The 18,379-nt window shown below is 43.5% G+C and overlaps 1 long non-coding RNA gene across 15 annotated transcripts in view; it reads left to right on the forward strand.

Annotated features, from left to right (window-relative positions):
• The window catches only part of LOC110556597 (uncharacterized), a 103,601-nt gene that overhangs the window by 66,433 nt on the left and 18,789 nt on the right, over positions 1-18,379 (forward strand). For 10 of the 15 annotated variants that reach the window (XR_009590869.1, XR_009590859.1, XR_009590862.1 and 7 more), the window contains 2 exons: positions 11,263-11,324; positions 11,554-11,769. The exons of 3 other annotated variants lie outside the window; for them this stretch is intronic. This is a non-coding gene — a long non-coding RNA (uncharacterized LOC110556597). Of the gene's footprint in view, positions 1-6,511; positions 7,069-11,262; positions 11,325-11,553; positions 11,770-18,379 lie in introns of those variants that run through there. 2 more of the 15 variants (XR_009590860.1, XR_009590857.1) reach the window with 2 other exon arrangements.

Consider the following 18,379-nt stretch of genomic DNA (forward strand, 5'->3'; position numbering starts at 1 on the left):
CTGTCCTCCCCAGATGTAAGAAGTGAGGGGGCCTTTGCCTTAGGAGAAACATGACATCTAATAATGAGGACCACGGGTGAGAAAACATATGATCTAAAAGACATAAAACTGGAAGTTTTATTCTGGAGTCTTCAATTCTCCTGTAAGAGAGCTGCTATATTCCTTAGACTCTAAATCAAGTGAGTCCTGAAATATAGTTTTCAGAATTGCCTTTTTTTTTCCTTTGTCACAACCGGTTTTGTAAGCTATGAGAAGTGGGCCTGGAGAGATGGCTTAGCAGTTAAGAGCACTTTCTGCTCTTGTAGAGGTCCCAAGTCCAGTTTCTAGTACCCATGTCAGGCAGCTCACAACTGTCCGTAACTCCATCTCTAGAGATCCGTCACCTCTGGCCTCTGCAGAAAATAATAAACTGAAAGTAATGAAAATAAATCTTAAAGAAAACATATGAGAATCACTGGGTGAGGAAGCTAGCTGGGGTAAAGTGCTCGCTTTGCAAGCCTGAGGACCTGAGCTGCGATTCTCAACAGCCATGTTGAAAAAAGCCAGGAGAGGCAGCATAGGCCTGCAATCCTGCAAGAGAGGTGGAGTCAGGGGTTTGCTGGCCAGACAGTCTAGCCAAGTCAGTGAACTCAGGATTCACTGGCCTTTACACACGTGTACACATACATACACACACAAGCACACAAGCACGCATGCACGCACATTCGCACATACATGTATACGCACACACATATATACACTCATGTGCATAATGTAAATGTATGGAAATGATACCGTATGACTTCTTTTAGAACTTTCTCTCCTATCGTTTGATTTTGACCTTTGACTTTCACATCCCTGGTACTTCCCCTTTTCACAAACGTAGTCAATACAAACCCCTTTGTTGCAGCATGGCCCACATGGTTTATGGTAATAATTAAAATTCCACAGCCACTGTAGACAGATTGTGTGACAAGAGTAAAGAGGAGCAATTGGGTGGAGCAAATGGGCCAGGAGCCTCTGTCTGTAAGGATTCAGGTTCATTCTCTTTCCCTCTAGGATGCTGTGCCAGACAGTGCCTCAGGTGGTGCTGCTGTCTCTCTGTGGCTGTGCTGAGTGCTGATCTGCACTGGGTTTCCCATTTTCTCAGCTGTGTGTCTCAACCAAGCTCCTTGACCTCTCTGAGTCTGAGTGTCCTTATTCACAAAAACAGAAAGTGATGTCAGCCTCACAGAGTTCTAGGGTCATACCGACTGCATACAAGCTGAGTCTATACCAGTCTGCCCACAGCCAGTGTTTGCTGTGTTTTAATTATTTCTTTACATCTCGAATGTTGCTTCCCTTGGAAGGAAGGAAGATGGAGGACACACTGTTTGGAGCTAATTGATGCTTGGGGTGATGTGATAGACCACATGGCCCCTCTTGGCCTCTATCCCCTCTGTGCACAGCCTCTGTCTATGGTTGCCCTGTATCAACAGCCACACCCACTTTCAGGGCAAAAAACTGAGATAGGTCTACATGGCACCATGAGGGAGCACTGGACTATGAGAGAAGGAATGACTCTACTTCCTGGCATGGGGCCTCCATGGACGTCACCTCCAGCTGTGCCCCTTCAACAGAGCTTCATATCCTTATACCTACTGTGACTCTGAGAGAAAAGGGATGGGTGCTGTGTATGGAAACACTCAGCAATGCTAAGAGAAACAGTAGTGACAGCAACGGTAGCATCTTCTTTTATTTCCTGGTGCTCCGAGTTCTGCTGTACCCTACTGTATTTCTGGAGTGTTTCCTTCAAATGTTTTTGTTTAAATCTGCTAAGTGTCCTATGCTTTTCAGTTTTCTCTTTTCCACAGCGTATAAGCTTCCGTGTACATACAGACACACAGACGCATACTCTACACGGCGTGCACACACACAAGCACACTCATACACACCACAGACCAAAAGTGTCCACACCCACACATACATACCCATGCTCACACTGATACCCCGCACACCATACACAGGCATCTCTCCCTCCATCTTTAGGGTCTTGTTCCCCTCGGCTATCTGGAGGAACAGGCTGACAGTATTTCTAGAGCTGTGGTGTGTTCCGGTTGCACTGGGTAGAGAAGGTGTGACCCCGGGCTTTCCCAGCTTCCTGTGAAGGGCCAGTTTGTTAGCATCTTGAGCTTGGTGGGCCTCACGGTTCCCATGGCAGCAACTCCACCTGCCTGTTAGGATACAAAAGATCCTAGGGGCAATTCAGAAATGATCCAGCCTGGCTGTGACACAACAGAATGGCATTTGCAAAACTGGACATGGGACTTCTGTCAAGGGGCCTGTAGTGTCCAGCGACCCCTCTGCCCATGGGCCTGTCACTTGTCAACCTGAGCCATAGTTAAAAGGATGGAAGAAGGGTGGAAGAAGTACTTGAGCCCCGTGGAGGTGACCAGGGCAGAGTCTCAGAGCCACTGAAATTTAGGTGCCCTGACCTTTGGGTCCTGACTGTCCTACCCTAGCTCCTCAGGCCCGGCTGCGTGGCTCCAGCCAGGGAGCCCTGGAGCATTCCTTTGGAGCTGGTTGGTTCCAGGGGCTGGAAGAATGGAAATTTACAAGAGGGTGGGAAGACTGCTTTCTGCCAAGACCTGATTCAGAGTTCAGGGATTAAGCCTCTGGCTAGGGGATTAAGTTGGAATTTTATATCCACAGATCCCGCTTGCACCAGGCCCTGGGCTGGGCCAGGTTGCTGTGTGGCTGTCTCAGAGGCTTCCATGCCCTGTGGGCACAGGAGTAAAGAAAAAACTCCAGGCCCCCATTTTCTGCTTTTGGGCTCACTTTTGTATATTTCATCTGAATCTGAGATGAGTGTATACTTTGGAAACAGCAAAGGAACATGAAGGAATCTACTCCCAAGGCCAAGAGCGACTGAGGGCTTCGGTAGGGGTGCAGAGCAGTGAGGGTGTAACAGGCATGTTTCAGCCCCCAGCTTTGTTCTGCTGGCTCTGGCCAGCTGCTTCCCTAAGAGCCATGTCCTTGCTCCATATGCCAGGGCCACGGACAGGATTGATTTCAAAGGCAACTTTTCAGTCCCCCAATGTCATTCTGGAACCTCCTGTGAGTGTCAGTACTCTCAAACTGGGGAAGAAGACTTTTGGCTCCCTGGTCATTTTGGTTTTCACATAAAAAGCTTGGGACCCAGACAGTGAGCTGAGCAATCCAGAGCCTCAACTCCAAAGTGAGGAGAAAAGCTTAGAGACCACTTCTCTCCTAGGCTTCCATTCTAATCGTCTTCAGTCCTAGGGGCGCTGGTGCTCTGGGGTGGAGTTTTAGCTACCAGTTTTTGATTTAACACCGTGTTACAGATGAAATTTGTTGTTTTTCTTTGGCATGGAGATATAAAGAGTCTTTAATCTCATTTTGTTTATCCAGTTTTACTGAATCATACCAAAGCAACTATGGTGTACTTACAGATGGAGATCATCTGTAAGTACTGTGTATCAGTCTGTATAGGATGAATTACAAACGACTCTAAAGTTTAATGTCTTGGAAAGACAAGGTTTTAGAGCTATAGAGATGGCTCAGCAGTTAAGAGCATTGCCTGCTTTTACAGAGGACCACTGTTAGATTCTCAGCACCCAAGGGGACTTACAACTTTAACTCCAGTTTCAGGGTACCTGATGCCCTCCTCTGGCCCCCATAGTCACTGCACACACATAGTACATAGACATTCAGCAAGCAAAATACTCATTAGCATAAAATGAATTTAAAAAAAATTAAAGTAACAGTATTTTATGTCTCTCAGGATACATGCTAATTTTTAAGTTATGGTGTTTCTCTCATTATCTCCTAAAGGCAGAGCTACCTTTTTCTGAGCTGTGAGAAACAACAGGACAAATGGTCTGGGCACCTGTTTTTGTCAATAAAGTTTTATTGACAGGTATGCATGATGATTCAGGAGGGCCCTTTGTCTCCAAGAACTGAATTAGGCAGCTGGAACCGAGACTGTACAGCCCATAGCACTGGTGGGTTTTTTTCTCTCTCTAATCTTTACATAGTATCTTAGCCGACCTCTGGGCTGTCAGAACTCGGATAGCAGAATGACTACAAGGTGGTTTTTAGAGCTGCTGCTCTGAAGGGACACGTGGCTTCAGCTCATATTTTCCCAGTTAAAGCAAAACACCACTTGATGCCTAAAAAAGCGTGCCTTCAATTGTGCGTTCTTCGCTGTGACAATAGACGCAAACTGCAGTAAAACTAGGAAGATTTATACAAAGACAGTGCAAATCTACAGGAAAGGTAAAGAGCAAGACGCCAGAGGACACACCGTCCCACTGCAGCGATGGCCTCTGTGACTGTGACCCTCCCATCGTCCATCTGTCCGTGTGTCTTTCTGAAGCCCCTGTAAGTAGCTAGAACGGAACTTTGGCCTGGGTATCATCCTCCTGTGACCTGAAGTGCTTGGTGGGCTCTGCTGAGTGACCACGTATAAGCCATGTGGACATGTTCTGCTGCTTGGAGGCTGGGAAAAAGAACAGCAAGAATTCTTCAACTTTGGTAGTAGGTGGACGGGGGTCTCAACTCAGCTAAAGACTTACCTATTAGAGATTTCATCCGCCGAGTGCTGTTGGCAAGCTGAGAAGTCTGTATCATCCTCCCACTGAGCTGGGACCAAACAAACACAAAAATAAAAACAGTAACAAGGGGCGTCCTTCATCCTTTACTGTGGCGTGCAAGTGTGTTGGAATGAAGCTGGGCGGAAGGGAGGCCACACTGATCAGCTTTGCTTTGAGTTCAGCTTCTTGACTTTGGTCTTTAGAGGCTGCCTTCAGCAAATGGTCCAGAAGAATGTGAAAGAGAAGGGAGAAAAGTAAGGATGTAGCTCAGTGGAAGAGGGCTTGCTTAGCCTGCTGAGGCCCCAGATCCTATCCTTAGTATCACAAGAATAAATTAAGAAGAAAGAAAACATGGCCAAGTCTCCTTCGTGCCCTTAGCAGCTGGAATGCACCTCATTTCCTGGGCTTTTTCTTTATGTCATGATTTCCTCTCCATTTAAGATCTCCAAACTTTCAGTCTTCCTTGGAGTCTTGGCCATCCTGAGAGGAAGGGGAATGATGCTAACACTGACTGTGCATCATCATTTCTGTTAGAGATTTGCATCACCGGGGTTAAGGTATGCCTGCGTGTCTACAGGCTTATAGGTTTGCGCGTAAAGAGCTGAGCACAAAAGAACTGAACTCTGCCTCAGATGAAGCCAGGGGGGTCACTCTAACTAGGCCTCATTGCCACAAACATCCTCCCACAGAACTCTCCAATTTGTATCAAAGTAATTAGTCTATGTGATTGAAAGAGAATAGCTGTTGTGGATTATTGCTCAATTTAAAACTTGTATTCCATTTCCAAGCTATCACCTTACGAGTAGCCTTTCTTAATTTCCCTGTCTGGAGACTAAGACAATGTGCTGGAGGAGGCCAGGGCAGGTCGCCAGATCCACTTGGGCTAAAATTACGGATGGCTGCCAGATACCATGCAGGTGCTGGGAACTGGACCAAGGTCCAGTGTTTTTAACACTTGAGCCATATCTCTGGTGCCTCACTCTAAGTTTTAAACTTATTTTGATATTCTTCTTCCTCTTCTTCTCCCTTTTTCTTCACTTCTTCCTGTGAATGTGAAGTCTCAAAACATGAATCTGCCTGGAAAGTTCTTTAACTCTTGACCTGTCTGGGCTGCTTGAAGAAGAGAGGCTGTCTCTAAACACTCAGAGGCAGAGCTAGTGTGCTGTTAGCATTTGGAATCAGAAGTCAGACTTCCTGATGTGTGTGTGGGGCGGGGGGAAGCTGTACATCCTGATGGTTGCTTTGGATCTGATGGTGGGCCAGGGGCTTCCTCAGAGTGTGAAGCATTTACCAGCACCTTGTTACACTCTCGTCAGGATGTACCTGATGGAAACAGTGTACGAAGTAGTCTCATGCCTCCATTGGTAATGTCAAATGTGTTTGGAAACTGACAAAAACGAAGATAGTATTTCTGGAGTTTGCACAATGTGAGAATACTCCACCCTGCCTGGACAACATAGGTCTCATTATATATGATTAACAGAGGCTGGATGTTGGAGGCAAGGCTCAAGACTAAGATATGACAAGGATTCTTCAGCCTGCCCTCAGCTCTATACTGTGATACACCTCGTAAGGGGACCAAAAAGGAGCCTAGGTTCCCAAGTGGGAATGACCTGTCCAGCAAACAAGCTGAGTGCCTAACAGGCATGGAATGAGAGGCTTGGAGGCATGTACATAGCAGGGCCAGAGTTCTCTCTGCTCAGTCTTTTTTAGTAACTCCAAGTGTCACGCCCCAGAAGCCTTGATGGAGGGCCTGTGCCATCTCCTCGTGGAGAGTAGGTAGGTTCTAAAGTCAGCAATCTTGTTCTTAACTACACTGAGGACTCCAGCATCATACCCAGTCCTCAAATCCCATCTCCTCCTGTCCCCAAGGCATCCTAGGCTGAAGAGCTGCTTCTTTCTAACTCTACTGCAGCATATAACCTGATGTCTTCTAGGTCCTTGTCATCTCACCTGGCCTTCTGCACCTACCTCAGAGGTGTGGAGTGAACTCAGGTATCAGCAGAAATGAAATTGAGGTGCTGAGGATATCTGAAGACTGAGTTCACAGCAGCACGGCCCACAATAGCCAAAACAGGAACCAGCCCAAGTGTTCATAGGTGATGAAGAAAAAGTGGAGCATTCATACGATGGAGTACTCAGCCTCAAAGGAGGGAATCTTACCATTTGTTCCAACATGTTTGAGCCTAGTGAACTAAGATGTGGTTGAGTGAGAATATCTCCGGTCAGTTCTGATGTTTGAACACTCGGACTCCATTTGGTGGCCCTGTGTAGGAAAGTTTAGGCTGTGTGGCCTTGCTAGAAGTATGCCCCTATGGGCATGGAGAGTTTGAAGACTTAGGGCATTCCTGTTTGCTCTGTACTTTGCGCTTGCTGTCTGCCCTCAGCTTCCTGCTCCTGCTGCCATGCCTGCCACTTGTTTCCATCTGTCCCTGTGGTGACAGACTCTTAGCCCTCTAGAACCATAAGCGAAAATAAACTCTTTCTTCTGCCAGTTGCCTTGGCCACGGTGTTTTATCACAACAACAGAGAACTAATACAGTAGGTGTGGACAGGTACCGCCTGCTGTGATTCGTGTGAATTGACGAAAAATGTCAAGCCCAGAGAAGCAAGGTCGTTACTACAGCTGGGTTGAGAATGAGTGTGGTGCATGGGGTATAGGGGTACACTGATTAAAGGGTATAATGTTTCCATTAGGAATAAGTCCCAAGGGTCTATTGTACAACACAATGAAAACTGCTGATAATAGTGTATAATATACATGGAAATCGGTGGATTAATTTTAATGTTCTCACATAAGTATAGGACAGTGATATGTTAATTATCTTGATTTAATCATACCACTATGTATACACATGCCAAAACATCACATTGCATACTGCAAATATATTCATACTGGTTTGGTAAAAATTAAAATGATGGGCTTATCTATGAGCTCCCATAACCGGATGACCATGCTGGCTCCACATCCTAACCTATTTTCTTTTCTTTGGAGATATCTCAGCTAGAGAGGAGACTGAAGGTTGTGGGGTCACTAAGGTTCCCCTGGAAGTTGGTGGCTTTATCAGAAGCCTCTTTTGAAATTCTTGGTAGATGGGAAGAGACATGGGACAGTTGGGCCTCTGATCACAAATGCAAACAAACATCATTTCTCCTCAGTCCTGTGACTGCTGCTCCTTCTAGGCCTGACCTCTAAGTCCAAAGTTAAGAAGGGAAATGATGTCACCAGCTACCACAACCTTGTGTTTTGTGAGAACATGATTGATTCTCTGGAAAGGCCAAGAAGAAATCAATTTCAATCTGTTTTCCTTGTGCTGTACCATTAGAACACACACCCCTACTCTAATGGCGACATGCCTTTATCAATGATCAATGACTAAAGGGAGATTTTAGCTTCTCTTTGTAATAACTAGGATGCTAAAGCTGAACAGCCCTGATATGAAGATCTAAAATGAAACAGCTCCAAACCCCGAACACCAACATGACCTTCCAGTATCTGTATAGTTTGAAACAGTTTGGATTTTAGATATTTTGGATTAGGTATGTTCTGTCCCTGCACATTTTTGGATAAGGCATATGTAGTCAGCCTGCATTTAAGGTTGTAGTCTTTTTTTCTTAAGGACTCATATTCAATAAGAAGAACCTCCATATTTCAGTGGTGGAGGTTACCAAGGAATCATCTGGTTTAATCCTTAGTTTTCCAAATGGAGAAGCCAAAAGTATCAGCAAGAAGAGAATCTTCCCCAAGTCACCATTAAGTGTCCTTCATTAGGGCTCTTTCTTGTGGTTGCCTGCTTGCTCAATCTCCAAGCTGTGTATCTTCCCTTCACTAGTGCAGTATGAGATGGAACCATGAAGATGTCTTTTTATTTTTAATTGTGTGTGTGTGCATATGTGTGTGGGGGTTTGTGCAGGTGCACACAGTACCTAGATGCCAGAAGAGGGTGCTGGGTCCCCTGGAACTGAAACTGTGAGACATCTGATATTGGTGCTGGCAACCAAACTCACATCCTTCAGAAGACAGCAAGCACTCTTAAGCATGGAGTTATCTCTTTAACCTCAGCTCTCTGCTTACTATAAATAGCCTTAAAAAAAAAAGATTACCAAATGAAAAAATGTTCAAAGTCCAAATAATCTCATCACAGTAGTGGGTCCATGTGTGGACTTGCAAACAGACAATGATGCGGGCACCCGAAGTTATGACATAGGCTCCCTGGGGCTTGACTCTCTTGAGCTCCAGCATCTCTGGGCCCAGTAATCAGTAGGTCCATGGCAGGGCTTTTGTAGGTGACCTGCACGACCCAGTGGGGTAGGATGACTGGTAGGTCCCAGGCCTGTGCAGGCTGCATCTCCAGCACTGATCTTCTAACAGTGCCCTTCTAGTTGGCATGCGCCGGCTGTCGGCTGTGGCCGTGTGGGGGAGGTACAAGAGCATGCTTCCAAGCCCTTGGGGATGGTGTGATGAGAACCATGTGTAAAAGGAATGCCAAAGGAGCCACACCTGGGACACATTCAACCCGTGACAGACACTCATGTGGCCAAACAGCTAATGCCTTTCTAATGTGACTGTTTTATGAAAATGTACAAGCAGACACACACCAAAACGTTTGATAAAAAATGTTATGGAATCTAAGATTTTTTTATGTGTGATTTCTTTCTTTCTTCCCTCCCTTTTCCCCACTTTCTTTCTTTTGTCTCAATAAGTTGCAAGACTTGGCCGTCCTTAGAGGAAGGAGACCCAGGGAAAGAGTAAGCTTGAGTCAGAAGGGAAAGCCAGCACTCTGCCCAGCGTTCACTCCCCCATCCCCCCAGGGACTCTCAAGTTACCTTCCTAATGAAAAACAGGCCTTTAAAAATGACTTGAGACCAAATGAAAAACGATTCGTATCTGAGCGGGGCTTTTGGGGATGGGCCCAAGGATTTATAACAGGGACTTTTGTGGCTCCTCCCCCACCATGCAGTTAGAGGAAAATAGGGATAAGAGGGGCTGGCTGTAACTAATTCCAGAAAAAAACAAAACAAAACAAAAACACAAAACAAAACAAAAACAAAAGAACAGAAAACACTGTGTTTTGATTCTGCAAGAACCACATTGTTTTTGTTCACTTTGCTATGGACAAGTGAATGAGTAATTTCCTGAAGCTTTTGACTAAAGGACCCCAAAGTTCTGGGTACTGTTCAGAGTAGAAGCGGGGCACAGAGGACTTACGGAGTGAACACAGCCTGCTGTGGGCCTTTCTGAAGGTGCCCTTAAGAGGGCTGTTGGTCTAACTCACTCTGCCTCCTGCCTGGACCCCACCTGTTTCTTGAATTCTGTTCACTAACAGCCCTTGGTTAAGTATCCCACTGGCTTCCCATACCCTTGTTCCTTGGTGTTTAATTAGGGTTTTATTGCTGTGAAGAGACACGTGAAGAGACACCATGACCAAGGCAACTCGTATAAAGAGAAATATTTAATTGGGACTGGCTTACAGTTCAGAGGTTTAGTCCATTATCATCAGCGGAAAGCATGGCGGTGTGCCGGCAGACATGGTGCTGGAGGAGAAGCTGAGAGTTCTGCATCTGGAGCCGCAGGCAGCAAGTGAGCCACACTAGGCCTAACTTGAGCATCTGAGACCTCAAGGCCCTCCCCACAGTGACACACTTCCTCCAACAAGGCCATACCTCCAAATAGTACCCCTCCCTGTGGGCCAAGCATTCAAACACATGAGTCAAAGAGGGGTATTCCTATTCAAACCATCACACCTGGCCAAAGCTGGCACTTCTTGAATTGTGCCATCTTAGCCATCCTGCCTGTACAACCTCACCATCCCAAGTCTCTTTCTTCTCTTTCCCCAAATGGAAAAAAAGAAGTTTGTAGCCCTGCCAGGTTCCACTTCTCTGTGTGAAGCATTAATTCTGCCCCATTGTGGTATGGAAGGAAGGACTTATAGTACACACAGGCCCTAAGCTCCTTGGATGAAGGGAATGCATCCATTATCTCTGAAACTCCAGGTGTATTCAGGAACTCCAGTGTAATCAACAAGGTTAACTTTTTCTGTGTCTCGGATCTCTCTGCCCCTGAGTTTGCTTATTCTTTTAGGTACATTCTTGTACCCATCCCAGTAGGGGGTAAAACAGGGTCACTATTTCCTAGCACATATAAAATGACAAAAAGCAGACTGCTTCCTTCTGGACTTAGCTACTCAGTCCTGGGATGTATTCTGGCCAGCAAAAGTGGGTCAGGTACCTGCTCTCACCCATTCGCTGGAGCTGTGGACTATATGCCCTGATGACCCATATCTGAGACTGGAGGTATATAGTCCCCAAAAGCCACAATGTAGAAGCAAGGTCATGCTTCAAGTGTTCAAAACAGCAGAGAATGAATATTTGAGATGAAAGCAGATTGTCACTGCATGGAGACAAAGACAGAGGCAGAGCTAGTCTGTCCCCAAAGTGGATCAGAGTAGAGAAGCACCTTTTGAACATGGTCAAGACTGTCAGTGCATGTACAAAACCTTTTGTTTTTTCGTTCTGCACTTGGAGGTGAGAGATGGCTCTGTTCTATGTAATAAAGTGTATCCTTGACTGGAATAAAAAGGTAAAGCTACTTTCCCCAGGCATCTGGAATGTTCTCCGGGACATCTTTTGTAACCCCTGTCTGTCTGAATACAAAGAAGATATGTTCTAATGACTGCTCCTCTGTCAGAACTTACTAGGTGGAAGCCAAACAAGGAAACAGAAGAAGGCTTAAAGCCAGAGACTCTTCAGGTAGGCAGTACCAGGCTGGGGAGGGAGAGAGAGCACTACCCTCATTGGTCCAATGGCATCTGTGATTGTCTCTAGACAGGTGCTAGTGGAAAGGTCCTTCCTTCTCTCCTTTATGTATCGAACATTTTCTTCTCTTCATCTACTTACTGGGAGTATCTTAGAGTATCTATGTTCTCAACAAATATATTTGAGTAAATAACACCCAAGGAAACATCCCTTTGTTTCACAGGAAAACAAAGGGAAAAGTGAGCTTGAACTAATTCCCTGAAGTTGATGCTCCTGGTGCGGGCATCTGCCATGGAGAAGCAGAGTGGTCCCTTGGCATTCCTGGGGAAGGCTCCAAGAGAATCAACATCTGCACATACCCAAGTCTTTCACAGAAATGGAGTGACACTTGCATATAGCTCCTCCCATCCTTCATATGCTTTCAAAGATCACACTCCATGTAAGTAATTGCACGGTGTTGCATAGGGAATAGCAAGGGAAAACTCTGTACATGCTCAGGGCATATAAAATTACTTGAAGGCTTTTTTTTTTTTTTGGTATTTTTGGTAATGATAAGGTTGACTGAATTTCAGACAGAGAACTCTGAGGAAGAAAGGGATGGCTATTCAGATTAATAGAACTTTTTTGATTTGAGTAGTATGATAAAGATGATTAATGAAAGTAACAGCTTACAAGGGGCTTCTTGGATATGCCCCTGATATTTTATCTTGCATCTATGGCTTGCTCATATTTATCATTCCCATTTGATCGAAGATGGAATGAAGGTAAGGCAAGATTAACTGGTTTGGCCAGGATTGCAAGGACCTTGGAGCTAAGGTTTCCCTAGAAGTCCATAGATATCAAGATAAGGCTGCAGGGTCTAGATAGTTGAAGAGGACACAGGACAAAGGTTTTCTAACAATGTCTATCACACAAATGGTTTAAATGTTAAATGAACTAGGCAGTTTCAATAAGGGTTTTGTCTTCTCTCTCTTTCTCCCTCTCTATCACACACACATAAGAAAAGAGTATTAGAAACTTATCATCTGCTGGCATGCTGCTGGCCTTTGTGGTACTTTAGGTCTTGTTGCTGACTTGATACTCCATGCCAATCAAGCTGGGCTTTGGCCTAGCTGTTTGTGAGCTTCCACCATATGCATTTGGCCCCTGTTTGAATTGTTAATCCAGCCAGGCTAGAATAAGACCACTACCACAATTTTTTGAAGTAGTTCTACAATATTACGGGATGCTTGATCTGCTTTATAGAAAACAAGGAGATTACTGGATGGCTTTAAGAGAAAATTGTTGTTTCTATACAAAACCACTTTGTACTCATTAGTTGTACTCAAAAAGTATTGCAGAAAAAAAGGAGGCCTAAGATGTGTTGGTGTGACCTACAAATTTGTATTTTCTGATTATGAAAAAGTTTGTGCTTAATTGTTATTTGAAGGTCTATAGGTAGCCATTTTGTCCCCTATGCCAGGGAGTTTCCTTTTGACTTAACAGTCCAGCCTATTGAGGATAAGGGGTGATATAATCTCTTCTGTAACTACTTTCTGCTGAAATTAAGATGCCCTTGTCAGGGCCCAGGAAGGCTGGAATGCTAGTCGTGGGTCATGAAGCATTCATCAGAAGCATCTGGTTAGCTGTCCCTCCTGAACATGGAACAATCACATCTGCTGGACTGGTCCAGACCAGCTTTTGAGAAGTCCAGGGCTTACAGTCATTTGGAGCAGGTTGTAGTCAGCAGCTGTTTCCTGAATGGTGTCAACCAAGGAGATATCTTCCGAGTTAAAGTTTAGGAACTTAAAGGAAATTCTTACATTTGAAGCTTTCAGGTCCACAGTCCTAGTAATTGGAAGAGGGGAGGAGTCCCAAGAGCAGAAGAAAGAGCCCATGCTCAGAAATAGACAGGTAGGGAAACTTAGGTTGTGCTTATCTGAAGTCTGTTTGGCCAGTGGGAGATGGATCCAAGTCTTATGATTTCCTTGACTCCCTGAAGCTTACCTGGATTTTTATTTTACAAAAGAGATAAAAGTTTTAGATGTATTAGCATTACCACTGCTTGTAATCTGTACTGAAATCCACATTGTGAAAAAAGCAGCTAACAGGTATCTGTAAAACACATGGAATAGATTCACACCTTTGAGTCCTAGCAAAAGTTCTGATTTGGGGTTAAAAAGCATGAATATTTTTCCCCTGTCCAGAGAACTGGATGTATAAATTAGACAAAGATGAGAAGTACCTTTAAGCCTATTCTTAGAAGACAACCAAAGGAAATTTAAAATCTTGAGCTTGGGACTGATACTAATCGTCAGAGCTTTACTGGCCTATCAGAGCCCCATTGAACAATGTTAAAATTCTGAACTTTTGAAATCTTAGTGTAACAGTAGCATCGAGGGGGGAAAGAATCAGAATCATGTTTTATTAACTTAAATCACTTCCTTTTATGTTTCCAACTCGCACTTACATACTTTAAAATGCTGTCTTAGAGTGTCAGAAATCTAAATGCTCACATCCTCAGGCTTTTATGCACTTTAGAACACTTTCTTAGACCCCCAGAACTTACATAAATGTAAAACTTTTTAAATCACACCTTACATAAAACTTAAAAATCTTACCTAAACTTAAATTTTTTTTATATAAAACCTATCTTTCCATCTAATCATTTTCCAGAGACACTAGTAGTTATTATCAAGAACAGTCATTGCAAAGCCAATTCTTTTGAATAAAGTCACACCCTCCTTATCCTTTAATATGAAGCATGTGATCCAGGCAAACCTGTCTGCCTTCCTCAGCAGGAGACCTAGTGGCTGTAGGACAAGCAGGGCCTGAGTTTTACCTATGAAATGAACTAGCAAATGAACTAGCTGCGCCTTGGGGAAGGACCTAGTTGCCTGCTGCTGTTAAACTGACAAAGGTGCTGTTAGCCCAGTTGCCATCAGAGATCTGAGAAGGATAAATCATAGCAGGAAGTATAACCCAGATGGCCTATGTATCAATCAAGTGACAGAGACTCATCCACTATCTAGACGGTTGCCCTAGGCTCCCGTGGCCGCTTGGGCTAATCACACAGGACAGAATGTGATCCTCAGGTGCCACAAGCAACAGCGTAGGCCGTTAGCTGCCAGGCCCAGGTCTGAGACATTTTCTTGTGAAGGAAGTAGGAAAAACTGATCTTACTCTGACCAGGTAGGGTAGGGCAATCAACCCAAAAGTGTCCACGCCTCTGGCAGAGCCCTGGAGACAGGTGGTTAGTGTTACCATGCTCTAGATGGAGTCACTGTACCCCATCTGTCGTCTTTGGAAACCTTAGGCTTCCTGCTAGGAGGGGGCAGTTCTCTCTATAATGGAAAGTTTTTTTTTTTATTAAACATTTTAAATGCCATATTTAGCAGATCTCTAAAGAGTTTGAGGGCTGCAATATATTAAGTATACCTGGTTTTAAACAAATCTTTCTTGCATTCAGTTACTTGCTTCAGACTTAACTTTGAAAACACATATAGAAGTCTAAATAAAGATTATTCCTGTAATTAATTACATTTTAACTTAGCGTGGCTACAAGTATAGTTCTGAACACGTTTATGAGGCGCCTGATCATTAACTTACAAGTCTAAACCATCCTCAACAGTTTATAACAAGTCCGTACCGTATCTTTTATAAGATTAGGATTTGCAGCTTTATTTTTGTTAGGTTTGAGTCCTAAAACGATAACTATATTTGAATCAAAGTTCTCTTAGTATCAAAATAAAACTTTAAATCATAACTTTTAATGTTTTGGTTCTTTCATAGTGCACCATTACAGAATATCACAGTTCCTTGTATGAGTCAGTGTATCGAAATAGCTAAAGCTTAACAAAGTTAGCAAAGACAGAGCGTAGGTATTTATTCTTTAGTAGTCCCTGTTAGGTGGAATGGACCTTTGGGAAGATGAAACATTCTAGGGCTCTTTGCTGACTTCTTAGGTCACTGTCTTGTTGCATCATGAGATAAGAATATCCCAGTTTCTTGTATATAATGTTTGGTGCTCATAGATGTAGCTCTAACTCTTTAGCTTTTTATTTATTTTTTTAAGATTGCATACTAATTAAGACACAATATAAAACACTTCATAAACTTAAAATGTCCCATAGCATTATAAGCTTAAATGCTTTTAAAAGCTGTTCCTTAAAAAAAGATTTGTTTTTTTTTTTTAATTTAAATTTTTCTGTAAAACTTCAAAACTTTCTTTTAAAGAAATTTAAAATCTCTTAACTGTGGGATCCTGCAATATCAAAAATAAAGTACCATTTTTTTTTAATTTTAAGAAGGAAGAAACAGGGCACAACCACAATTTGGACTAGGTAAAACCAAACTTAAACAGTGCCAACAGTTCAATGCTCACTATCTGGGATTCACAACAGCCCTCTGAGCTTCCTCTCCAAGGGGCTCAGGTCACCTCTTTGGCCTTGCCCACAGGGGCACACACAGCCTGTCTTCTAGACCCCAGCCAGCTCCATTTTGTTGCAGCTGGTGTTTTTGGTGGCTCTCACAACATGGCACCAAAGCTGCTAGGGTCACCATTGTAACAGGGCTCTTTTTTTTTTTTTTTTCTCCAGCCACACAGTGCCAAGTTTCAGCTGCTTTTCATGACCCCTTCATGCCTTTATAACCAGTCTCACCAGGGTGACCCTTACATTAAAAAGGCCAGCTGCCAGTATAAGGTGCATTCTATATGAACATGTGGAGGTACATCTTTGGTACCTTATTAATCAAGTATTGTTTTTAAATCTTATCTTTCATAAACCTTGCTTTCCTGACTTTGTTTTCAGAACAAGAATTATACAAAAATCCATCCTAATCTAAAATGTCCTGGAAACCTGTTGTCGTCCCGTTGGTTGGTTAATACCATGTGGTCGGTCACCTTTAATCAGTAGGGCAGTTAAGTCATATGACATCCATCCTGATGGGGGACAGAAGCTAAGATGGTGGCAAGCCACATGTTACTTACATCTCAAGATGGTGTCATGCCACATGATTCCTTTAAGATGACTTATGCATAGATTTTTTAGCTATCAACATCCTATGTTGTGAGTTTTAAGCTAACTTTGTTATCATAGATATTACAGGTTTTTAGCCATATCCACTAAACTTACAAGTCTTGGGATACAGAAAGTTCACATAATTCACCTTACAGCCTTACAAATCTTAAGATAAGGTTTATATCTTAACAAAAGTTTTAGACAAAACTAATAGTCATGTGTGTGAGTGTGTGTGTGTGTGTGCACATGAGTGTCTGTCTGTCTGTCTGTGGCTGATTTGCTTTGCTCTCTTTTTCCTGTCACAGGATCAAGTAGCTTTCCTGACACAGGACACAGAGGAAACTTACATAAGTATGCTTGAATCTAGAGGAGAGAGATCCATAACCTAACTCTAGGGCCAGCTTTTCAATAAAGCAGAACAGCATAAAACAACTTTAATATTGTCCACACTCAAAAGACATTTGAATCCCTGAAAAGCAGAATGCAGTGACCAGAATGCTCAGAGATAAGTTCTGAGCCCTGGCCATCAAGGCAGCCATGGCAAGAAGTGTTAGCAGTGGTAGCTGGCAGCTGGCAGTGTCAGAGGTAGCAGAACCCAAACCAATAAATACAGAACACAAAAAGCTTACACATACAAAGGAGACAAGTCAGAAACAAAATATGCAGAGGCCACCATCATTATTACATGCAACTGACAGTGACCCACACTAATCTTGGTTCCATGTTTGCAGTGAAACTTACATACATGCCAGAAAACAGACCTACACACACACACACACACACACACACACACACACACACACACACACACAGCAGTTAGACAAACAAAACTTTCCAAATAACCAGAATTAGGCAGACAGGTGACATCTAGATTTGTGCCCTGAATGGGAGAGTATTTGGGTTCTTTTGAACCTTTCCACATCCAAAATCTGGGTCCCGCAGCTATGACGACAGAGGCAGTCATGTGTATACACATGTGCATACACATACACAAACACCAAGAAATATTTACCTGATTTTTTTTTTAAAAATCAAGAACATTGAAGTTGGTGAAGAAAAAGTAATTTTCACATGATATGTATCACTGTTTTCAGTTGACATCACTTTTAAATTTACCAGGGCAGGCTTCTGTAGATGCTTGCCGCTTTTCTCAGCACAGAAGTTCACTCCAATAGTCCATGAAACCAAAGACATGCCGCAGAGCCTTGGAGTCTCAATGTGCATGCCTCCTGAGGTAGCCCTGCAGCTCCAGAATCCCAAACTGAAGGTCCAGCTTTAGAATATGGCTAGGTGGTCTGATCTTGCTGGGGCCCGCAGAAAATATTAATCCCACTGGGAGAGAATAAGACCACTACCACAATTTGAGCTAAATATGACGTGAACTTCATTAAATACTGGCTGGGACAATGGACACTGGCCAGGTCCATACCCAGGATTTCAAAGAATGGCCCCAAATTGCATTAGTCAGGTGTTTATAAAGGCAAAACCCATAAGGTCACATACTTTCTGCCTTCATCCAATTGAGGGAAAGCATACATCCTAATGTTCTTCCTGCCTAAATACCTCCTGCCTATGTGTGATCAAGTACATCTTGTGCAATTGGGGCAACCAATTCTGTTTACTAAACTGAAAACACATGGTTTGTTGGCTTACATGAACAGTTCCCATCATTCTAGGAATTTTCTGTCCTTGGACAAGTGGGGCTTACAGGTGGAGTTTACAGGTTAGATGCATTTTTGTTCTATAATCTCTTATGCACAGTAATTAAAACTTAAAAAAAGTAACTTCAGCCTTCAGAAATAAGCAGGGATTGTCGTGTCCAGGTGATAGAACTTTGGTTGTAGATAAAGTTATGGAGTGCTTTAGACTTCTGTTGCTGATGTAGCAAATTGAATGGCTTTCCAGCAATAAATTTATCATTTCATAGTACAGGAGACCAGCTGGAATGGATGGCAAAGGGCAAGAGCCTCTGTTTCTGCAGCTGTTAGCTTTCCTCATCAATCCTAAACTAACCCACAGTATTTCTCTGCCTGGAAGCTTGATGGATAT

This window comes from Meriones unguiculatus, chromosome 3 (genome assembly GCF_030254825.1).
Source record: "Meriones unguiculatus strain TT.TT164.6M chromosome 3, Bangor_MerUng_6.1, whole genome shotgun sequence".
Taxonomy (NCBI): domain Eukaryota; kingdom Metazoa; phylum Chordata; class Mammalia; order Rodentia; family Muridae; genus Meriones; species Meriones unguiculatus.